Source organism: Vicia villosa, linkage group LG7 (genome assembly GCF_029867415.1).
Source record: "Vicia villosa cultivar HV-30 ecotype Madison, WI linkage group LG7, Vvil1.0, whole genome shotgun sequence".
NCBI lineage: Eukaryota > Viridiplantae > Streptophyta > Magnoliopsida > Fabales > Fabaceae > Vicia > Vicia villosa.
Window position 1 is genome coordinate 123,156,856 of NC_081186.1, and position 10,808 is coordinate 123,167,663.

The following is a 10,808-nucleotide window of genomic DNA, read 5'->3' on the forward strand; positions in this document are numbered from 1 at the left end:
GAGTTTAGTATAATCAACTTTACATCTATTATATATTATTTATTACAACTCTTTTAAATTTTTCTACTTTACCTTCTTTAATTTTCATCAATTACTTCTTTTCTTTTTGATTCGTACTAGAATTTATTACCATTTTGGTAATTATACAATTCAAAATCAATTTTGTTAAAACTATCCAAATAACATTAATTGATAACAAAATCACTTTTATGTCATTATATCCAAACATAAATCAATTCTTCTAAACTCAACTATGTTAAAATCAATTATATCAAACTCAATTCTCTCAGAATCAATTTTGACCACCGCCAATCCAAACACACCATAAATGACTACAAAGGATACTCTCCCGATTACAAAATCAACAATCATACAAAATTCAATGGACTTTTGTACCACCAATAGAAATCTCTACAATTTTTTTTCTTTCTATTATACACCTCTGGTCTATCCAATTGAACCGAAGAATTTTTTTATTGTTCATCAACCTATTTTAAATTGAGTTTGTAAAGTCATGCTTCGAAAAAACGTTGTCAAAATCCTCTATTGTATGAAACAACACTAACTATATAAATAGGGGCAATATTCACATGTAGGGTAACAAGTTACAAAATAACCAAATAAATTTTTGACAAATTCTTTTTTTTTTTTCTCAGCAAAATCACTCTTAATCTCATTATGCATCCCAAGCAATAAACTTGCCATCGTCCTCGTACGGACTTCGTTCTCCTTCAACAACACATTGTAAATAAAAAATAAATATAACATCTAGTTGATGTCATTAAAATTAGAGCTCTGATATGCCTACACCCTTTTTTTACATCCCGTATGTACACTATAAATATTAGCAAAGTCATATGTTATTACACCAAATCAAGATAGCACAAATTGTTAAAATAATATAAAGTATTTGTTATATGTAGAAATTTACGGTGTTGATGTCAATATCAATTGTAAACTTATCATTTCTCTTAAAATTACTTTAAATACTTACAATGCCATATCATGTATTGGAATCAAAATAATGCTCATTGTCCAATCAAATGAAGAACCCAAATTTTAGAGTTGTCACTGTTTTGATTTAAATGAAAAATTCGTCAAATGAACTTAGAAAAAAATGAAAATATGTTAAAAGAAAATAAATAAGGATTAGCATAAATACATGTTTTCGGTGTTGGGAATTCCTCTTGCCTCACAAATACTCCATGAGATAAAATTAAATTTGATAGAGGGGGTATAATAGAGTTCTAATTTATATTATTAGTTATCAATATTGCTATTGGGCTTTTACTAGTATTTGGGTCTTTAAGTTATTACCTATTAAAAGTATTATATATTGTAACCTCATTGAGACATTAGGGTATGAATGAAATGAAAAGGTCTTTAATTTTCTTAGCTTATCTTTAAAATTTTTAGCTTTTACTATCTTTTATTAGTCTTGTTAGGGTTCTTAATTTAGCATCCTAACAATTGGTACTTTCATTTTCGATCTCACTTTCGCGTAAAGTCATGACGATATTATTGTTTGATGTGGAAGAAGACGCCTATTGGTGGATTCTATGTTTGGAGAAATTTTTCAAGGAGCATGAAACACCCGAATCATTGAAGGTTTTAAAAGTTGTTGGAGCATTGAGAGGTTATGCTTTCACATGGTGGATATGGTGGTCTCGTGTTCATCGCAGATATAGTTGGAATACTTTTACAACATCAATATTATGGCATTTCAAGCCGAAGTGGAGACCCATTTTACCGGTGTGTCATACCCTAATTTTGACCCCCCTGAGATGTCATACTTTCAGGCTTTTCATCAGAATCAAAACAGATCCTCAGAGTAGCCACTTATTCATCTAGAGCTCAATCGAGGGTGTTCAGAAACAAAAGAACTCAGGCAAAGGATCAATCAATAGAAGAATTATTCTCTAATACAATCATGGGACCCAAAAGCTCCATTTTTTCACCTATGATTGATTAGACACCCAGTCATCTGAGCTCAGGTTTACCCAGGTCACCAGACTAGGGTTTTGAGCCTATCAAGGACTATAATCAGGGATCACATTTGGGAAACCCTAAAAAGCCCTAAGATGTCTATCAAAAGCTTCAATCATCTTCAAATGATCCATATAACAACATCCATTGGGCATTACACCTCAATTCAAGATCCACAATCATCAATTTCATCTGGTCGACAATTAGGGTTTTTGACCTAATTCACCTGGACAGTTGACTTTTAATCAGAGCATGAACCCAAAACTCAAAACATGGTTCAAGAACTTATATTACCTCAACATAGTCCATTCATATCATTCATTTGAGGAGGAGAACTTGGTTCATCACAAAAGTCCAAAATCTCACTTCATCTGAAAAAGTCAACTGTACAGAATCACCTTTGACTTTTAGGGTTTTTAATCAAACCATGACTTTTAAGGATCAATATCATCAATATGTGATTACTAAAGTCATTTGACCAAAGAAATTCAAGAAAATTCACCAAGGATCAAAAAGTCGGGAATTAGGGTTTTTAAGGGGCATTGTGAGAACTCAAAATTTCACCTACACAACTCAAAAAACTTCCAACATGAAAGTTGTAGATCTTGCAAAATAAAACAACATCTTACAATGCAACTTTTTTCAAGAAATCAACCATTTAAGAGATTTGGAATTTTGAAGCTTTAGGTCATAAAAACTTAGAAATTTTTCTAAGTGTTTTTTAACCTAGTTTTCTTCCAACTTTGGGCTCATTTTTCACAATTTTCCCAAATGATTCTGAAGAAACTCCAAACTAATGATTTGAAGTAGATGTTTAGGGCTTTCCAAATTGTGCTCAACCTTCTCCAAATTCATTTTGAGCTAGGAGTTATGCTTGTTCAAAGTTGGCCTCATGAAGTGAAATTATAGGTCATGCATCATTTTGGAACTTTGCAATTTTGTGCATATAGCCTCACTTATGGATGCTACACGACCCATAACACATCTGCAAACATGCCATGCATTCATTTTCACCATGGCATAAGAATTGAATAAGATTCCCAAAACAAGAACATGTGATTATGTAATGATTACATTTGGGAATTTATGGCAAATGGATGAATCATCAAAGGAATCTTCCCACCAACCAATTAGAGCTCATTCTGCATCAGAAATGTTCCCTAAGATTAGATGGAATCAATGGATAGGGAGCTAGCTCGAAAATGCATTGATCACATTTTGGATATTCCTTGAATTCCTTCATGGCCAAGGAACCAAGTTAACCTCACTATGCAAGCTCACTATGATCAAATGCTATGCATCATTTGCCTATAAATAGAAGAGCATACCTTCATATCAATCACACCAAAACAATTCAATTCCTTGCTTTCTCTTCCTCTCTCTCATGCTTATGGTTTTTCAAAGTTCTTTGGCAAGAAGAATCGTTTTCTTCAAACCAGAGCTCTTCTTTGGAAAGTAAGCATTCTAACATCTCAAGGGGGTTCATTTGAGGTGATCCAAGCACCTGGATCACTTTTGTAAGTGGAGGAACACCATTGTTGCTTTCATTTTAGAGCTCGTGCAGTTGGAGGTCCATAGAGCAATTCAGAATGTGTCAAGCCAAGCTAAGTATCCAAACATGTTTCTTAGGGTGTGGTGAAGCTATTCAGATGGCTGCAGCTCATCTGTAACTGCAGATTCATCAACCTCCATGTTCACTTGGAGCTCAAATCGAAGGGGTCGGGTGGAGCAATTCTGAGGTATTCAAGTCACAATAAGTATTCAGTTAGCATCACTGAGTCCCAAGGAAGCTTTTAGGATCACTCACACAAGCCCAGGTGTTTTCTATTAAGCTTACGACCTCCATTTTCAGAGGTATTTTTTTCAAACTCCAACTCAATAATTCAAGTACTCTTTCTTGTATATCTCGATACCAGTTTGTTCATCATCATCAGAGGTTTGAAAACCCTCTATCATCATTCATTTATTCATCTTATGCATCATTTAATTTTAAAATTAGGTTTTATGTGTTCTTCGTGTTTTCTGGAAAATTAGATAGTTATAGTTGATATAAATAAATGTTAGTTACATATTTGAAATCGTGAGAGAATTTAGAGCAAGTTTTCTCTTTACATCTTTGCAAATGGTTGAGAATTGAGAGAGTTCAGAAATTAAAAAATGAGAAAGCTTGAGGTTGAAGATGACAATGGTGGTGGCGCGCAGAAATTCAAATCCAGGGTTTGAGTTTATTTTATTTTGAGTGGAAGTTGTTTTACAAACGACTACATCGTTATAGCCCAGTGGTAAAGAGAGTTTGTGTGTTGCGCGTGCCCAAGGTCTGGGGTTCGAATGCCCCTCGCCCCAGACCTTTTGATTTTATTTCTTTTTTTTGCTCCATGCACTAGATAACACACATATTGCAATGAAATCCCCTCTATAACACCATGCTCGCGTTGGCTGGTTGGTGTGTGTTTTGATTGTTGGCTGCAAGGGCGTGGGTTCAAACCATGGTAAGGCCAAAACATTATTTTTTTTTATCACTTTTCCTTTTCATTTTCTTCACAACTTCACACAATTAATTCACTCATCAAATTAATTCATTTCAACTTCATTTTTCACACACTTGTTAATTAATATATCTATTTTATAAATAACCAAAAAAATCACAAAAATATTATTTATTTGATATATATTTTCTAGGTTTAAAATAACATATTTTTTAGTATTTTAAAAAAATACTTTAAATATAGTTCTCTCTTGATTTTCAAAACCTAATCTCTTCTAAATATTTTTGTGATAAAACCCTCATCATGTAGGTCTTAATTAGGTATAGATTTTGTCTAAACCTTAATTATGTTGACTTTTGTCAATATTCAAAACTATTTTCAACAAACGATCCAGTCTTTTTTCAGACAACAAAACCTCGTATCATTTCAAATCATTTTCAACTGTTTTTATAAACAGTAAATAAGTAATGGGCCTCTAATAGAGTGTAAGTCCCAACACCTTTTTTTCTTTTCATAGTTTGTTTTCAAAAACTGTATTTACAAAATCTTCTTTCTGTTTTCAAAACATTCTTTTGGTATTTGAAGGGCATTATTCCCGGTGAAACTCTTCAGATACCTATGTGACCTTTGTCCATCTTCACTTCTTCTGTTTTCAAAAAACCTTTACTGTTTATAATAAGTATTCAACTATTATCAATAAAACAACAAAAATTGCTGGTAAGGCTTTGTACATACATCTTCAAAGGCCTCCACTCCATCCAGGTTAGGCTTTATAGCTTTCAATTTACAGTCTTTATTTAAATTACTGTCAAATATAGAACTGTTTATATATTGTTTAGAACTACGTTTGAGTGTAAACCTTAGGACAGTAAACTATATATATATATATATATATTATAGGAATATGGCCTAGGATTGAGAATGTCTTCCCGGTGAAGGCTCTTTCCTAATTAGAAATCTTTAGTTCAAACCCTCAAGATGAATTATTCCCGGTGAAACATCTTGAGAAAGCCTTAGAACCCAAATAGGACACATCCACCCAAAGAGGAATTATTCCCGGTGAAACCTCTTACCCATTTGCTTAAAGCCAAAATAAGTTCAAAACCACATAGCTTTCTCTTGTGCTATAACAAGGACCCTCGATTAGCCTCCTCTTGGGCTTTGTACAAGGACCCACAGGCTTCTTAAAAGCATTTCCAGCTTCCTCTTGAGCTTGTATACAAGGACCCATCAGGCTTCTTATAAACATAGGAACAGGTCTTTAGTTACCTCTTAGCCTATCCTGGTGAGTTTCTTCCATTTTAAACCAGACTTTAAACAAGCTAAGATTGTCTCAATCTCACATTGAGCACACCTTTTGGAATGAGCGACATGGACAGTCTCTGTCACCCTTATCATCATCAATCTTCCTTAGCAGAGTCTAGGATTCATATTTGCTTATCCTCAGCAAGAGTCAGCCTTAATCTTGGGCTTTAAAACAAGAAGTCTCAATTAGATAATCTTTCTGCCATCATCAAAACCCCTGGAAAGGGTTAGCCTCCAAAATCACTCCTTTAAAATAAAACCCCTGGAAAGGGTCAGCCTCCAAAAATCATTCTGTTAATAGATAAATCCTCCAGTAGAGTAAAACTCCCCCCAGTGAGTCCTTCATTATTAAGTAGCCACAACCTTGGGCTTTGTACAAGGCAGATAAACCACATTTCCTGTGTCAAAGATTCCTAACCTCAAGGATCTTTTCCCCATAGAGTCATCCATACTCATGTTTCTTTAAGAGTCAGCCATAACCTTGGGCTTTGTACAAGGCAGAAAATCATGTTTTCCTTAGCCAGAGTAGCCACAACCTTGGGCTTCATACAAGGCACAAATTAATGACTTCCCCAGTTAAAAGTTAGCCACAACCTTGGGCTTCATACAAGGCACAAATTAATGACTTCCCCAGTTAAAAGTTAGCCACAACCTTGGGCTTTGTACAAGGCACAAAATAGAGTCATCCATAGTCTTCAAAATTCAGTGTCCTCAGCAGTTAGCCACAACCTTGGGCTTCATACAAGGCACAAAATAGAGTCTCCCTAAGTAGAGTCAGCCACAATTCTGGGCTTTGTACAGAACACCAAATAAAATCCATGAAACAAATACTTTCCAAGTAGAGTCAACCACAATTCTGGGCCTTGTACAGAACACAAAAACTCTTTAGTTTAAATCCATCCCCAGTGGAGTTATCTCCCAGTGTCAATAAAATAAATCAATCAAAAGCCTCAAGCTTGGGCCTCATACAAGCCAGCTAAAAAATCAAATCTTTCAAACAATAGATAGACATAGCTCATCTTCATAGGTAGGTATTCCTCCTATCTCATCACAAACAAACAATCATTACAATAATTTCAAACAAATCATCATTTCACATATTCTTCCATTTAGGACTCGTGAAAGGCATGCTCTGGCAACACACCCAGACTTGTACGACCCTTTCCCTAATTTGGTTGAGAATCTTTCATTTAAGAGGCATTTTGGCTGTCATACTTGATCAACCAAGTAGGCTCCCCCTCTTAATGAAACATCATTTTTAGCTTTTCTGTCACTTTAAAAATGTTTGTGGTGGAATAGTAGAAATACCTCTCTGTAAAGATGATTTCATGTCTCTTTATTGTAAACAGAGATTTAATTTAAAGCTTCAACCTTGAGCTTCAAGCAAGGCACCAAAAATCATTAATATCCCTAAATTAGTTCCCCGAACTACATTAAGCTCTGACTTCCATTAGGGATATGTAGGCATGAGGTTCACAAGGAATCTCAGCGAGCTAATAAAATACCAAAAATAGTCTGTCTGTCTGTCTTTCTTTTTAATCAATTTCAAATCCTTCTCCTAACACAAAGGAGAAACTTTCCCAATAACAAGCAACAAACACAATCACAAATGACACAGAGAAGGTTCCCGTAGAGTACTACGGATATGTAGGGTGCTTAAACTCTTCCCTATGTATAACCGACCCCCCGGACTCCAGAATTTCTAGTATAGGTGAATCCCTACACTTAGCAAACTCCTAGGGTTTATTTGAGATCTTTTTCCCCTTTCCTACTCGTTAGGATAATTAAAAAGTTCGTGTGATATCGTAGGAAGAACTGAAACAAAATTCATCCCGCCACGGGCGCATTCTCCTTCCAAATTTCGCGTGAAGGGTCTAGCGTGCCGTCCTCCCAAGTGAAACGGGGAGGTAAAAAAAACGACACCACACGGTGAATGATGAAGAAGAGGAGCCACACCAGGAGCTTCAACTCCTACATACGGAACAAGAGGAAGATGAACAAGTAGCTGATGTAACTACAAACTTACAATTTGGGATAAATTAGAAGGTGAGTTGCCTCTAATGTTAAATACTTCAGACATAGTCTCATCCAATGTTAGAAATCTCATAAATGCATCTTTACCCAAGCCAGCCTCTTCTGTTCAAAACCCTAACTTCCTAAATTCCCTTCAACATCCCTCGTCAACACCTTCCACGCGCTTTGTCAATAATTCTTCTCCAAAATCCATTTGCTTTGAAACAAAACAACAATATTTGGATAACCCTATTCTTCTAATCGATAAATAGAACTCGCCACTGGCGCCACCCCTAGCAATGCTTGTCGATCAACCTTCGGTACTACCGCCACCCTTGAAACCACCTGATTAAAGTCTTGCTACAGGTCTAAGGCGTGCAACCATTGAGGAGTTTTTAGAAGAACCACGAAATTTGTGTAGAACACAATCAGAGCAACCCAATTTGTATGGAACCCAACTGCCAGTGTTCGCGGAAGAGTCGAATTCGGAGTTGCAGTCTTGTTCCACTTCTCCATCACCATCAACTCCGACGAGTGTATTGTCATCTTCTCCGACAAAATTTTCGTTGTCTTCTTCTACGACACAACTGATTCCAAAGTCACCACCTGCTCAACCAAAACCAAGGTCGGATCTGAAACCACATGACAAAATTTCATGTTCACTTTTCGTATCGACCTCACTGCTATCTCTTCCGAAACCAAATCATCACACTGAATCATCACACCGACCATACTCTACATATTCCAAACTTCAGAATTGCGCACTAAGCACAACCTTGCACCTTGTGATGATGTCGATTATGAAGTTCCACCAAAACCTCCTGATGATATTTCACCACGTCCTCCCAATACTTCCATAAGTAGTGTTGATGGGTTTGTGTGCTGTAGAGTAAGAGAATCAAAAAAATATCGTAACAGTGGCTTCTCAGATGCTCCCCACCGCTTGTTTGTTAAGATACCTCCATTAGACATTCCCTCAATTTATTGGTATTCTGCCCCTATCTTATTTGCAAATCTAATTTTCACTGCGTTTGATTTGGCACATCTCTTGGGGTTTGAGAAAAACAAGCTTAATCCAACTTATTCAAGCACTTATTATAATCCTGCTGATTATCAGACTATTGGAGGTTACCATAACAACAATGGATACACAAATCAAGTGCCGGTGTGGAACAATAGCTCTTATTGTTCTGGTGCTACAACAACTTCAATGCAGTATCAGCAGCAATACACACAATGGGCAGACTATTACAACCAAACAGAAGTTAGTTGTGCCCCTATGATAGAGAACCTGCCTGTCCCGAGTTCATCTACTTTAGGATGTCCGATTTCTGCAGCTACTAGTAGTTATGCAACACTTCAAGCATTGGTCAGGTCTACAGTGGTGACAGGATCAAACAAAGGAATTGGATTTGAGATAGTTAAGCAATTAGCTGAAGCTAGAATCAAAGTGGTGCTTACAGCAAGAGATGAACAGAGAGGTCTTCAAGCATTGGAAACACTGAAAGCTTCTGGTTTATCTAATTCTGTTGTGTTTCATCAACTAGACGTGGCTGATGTTGCAAGTGTAGCTGCTCTTGCACATTTTGTCAAATCCCAATTTGGAAAACTTGATATTCTGGTTGACAATGCTAGGATTGGTGGAGTTGAAATTAAAGATAGTAATTTATTCAGTTCAGCACTCATTACGAACGGGCAGGCACTATCTAATGATGAATTGAGAAGTTCAATGACACAAACATATGAGTCAACTAAAGAATGTTTGCAAATAAATTATCATGGAGCTAAAACAACATTTGAATATCTTATTCCTCTTCTCCAGTTATTAGATTCACCAAGAGTAGTCAATGTTTCACCAGCATTGGGAAAGATAGAGCATGTATCAAATGAATGGGCTAAAGGAGTCTTTGGTGATGTTGAAAACCTTACAGAAAAGAAAATAGACGAAGTGTTAAAGGAATTTATCAAGGAATTTGAAGAAGGGTCTTTGGAAAGAAAAAGGTTGGCCTAGGTATTTGGCTGCCTATACTGTTGCTAAATTTTCAATGCATGCTATTATGGATACTAATGTTAATTTTGATAGTGTTTCCAAAGAAATGCTGAACAATATAATATATGTGCCAATGATGCTTCAGTTTATGTGTATACTGCTTGTTTTTTTGAAGCAGTGACTGAAGATAAATGTCCGGTTATAATTGTTCAATTTAAGCAATAGAATCCGGGAGTGATTTTAGAACCTTGAGGACAAGGTTCAAGTGAACCCGGCGGCAATGATAGAGGGGGTATAATAGAGTTCTAATTTATATTATTAGTTATCAATATTGCTATTGGGCTTTTACTAGTATTTGGGTCTTTAAGTTATTACCCATTAGAAGTATTATATATTGTAATCTCATTGAGACATTAGCGTATGAATGAAATGAAAAGGTCTTTAATTTTCTTAGCTTATCTTTAAATTTTTTAGCTTTTACTATCTTTTATTAGTCTTGCTAGGGTTCTTAATTTAGCATCCTAACAAAATTTATTATCCATAACCATTGGGAAATATATGTCTTCATGCATCATGTATTGTCAACCAATCTTTCAGTCAACCTTTTCCTTATATATTGGCCACTTCGCCAGGAGGCCAATACAAATCCAAGTGATTGATAATACGATGCTCAATGTCTATGACCATTAGGAATCAAAGTCCACTAAGGATTTGCAAAGGAGCATAGTTTGGATACTGACCCACCATTTGGTGATTTACGATTCTCATTGGTGATTTACAAAGTTTGGATACTGACCCACCATTTGGTGTTTTTTTTCTTCTTTTCCAATTACAAGCATGATGTTGCAATGTTTCTTAACTATAGAGTTCTAAGCACAGGGGAACTTGTAAGTTTCTTTTGTATTTTTTGTTGTTAAGAAACTGAACTGTTGTTTTGAATTTCTAATTAAAAAAGAGCAATAGTTCCTTTCATGTCTGCAACACTTTCCTTATTTTAATTAAAATACTCATCATTATATTTACTTTAT

At 35.6% G+C, this 10,808-nt stretch overlaps 1 pseudogene; it reads left to right on the forward strand.

Annotated features, from left to right (window-relative positions):
* Positions 1–7,824: 7,824 nt before the first annotated feature.
* LOC131618471 ((+)-neomenthol dehydrogenase-like) lies at positions 7,825–10,205 on the forward strand (annotated as a pseudogene).
* The last annotated feature ends 603 nt before the right edge of the window (positions 10,206–10,808 follow it).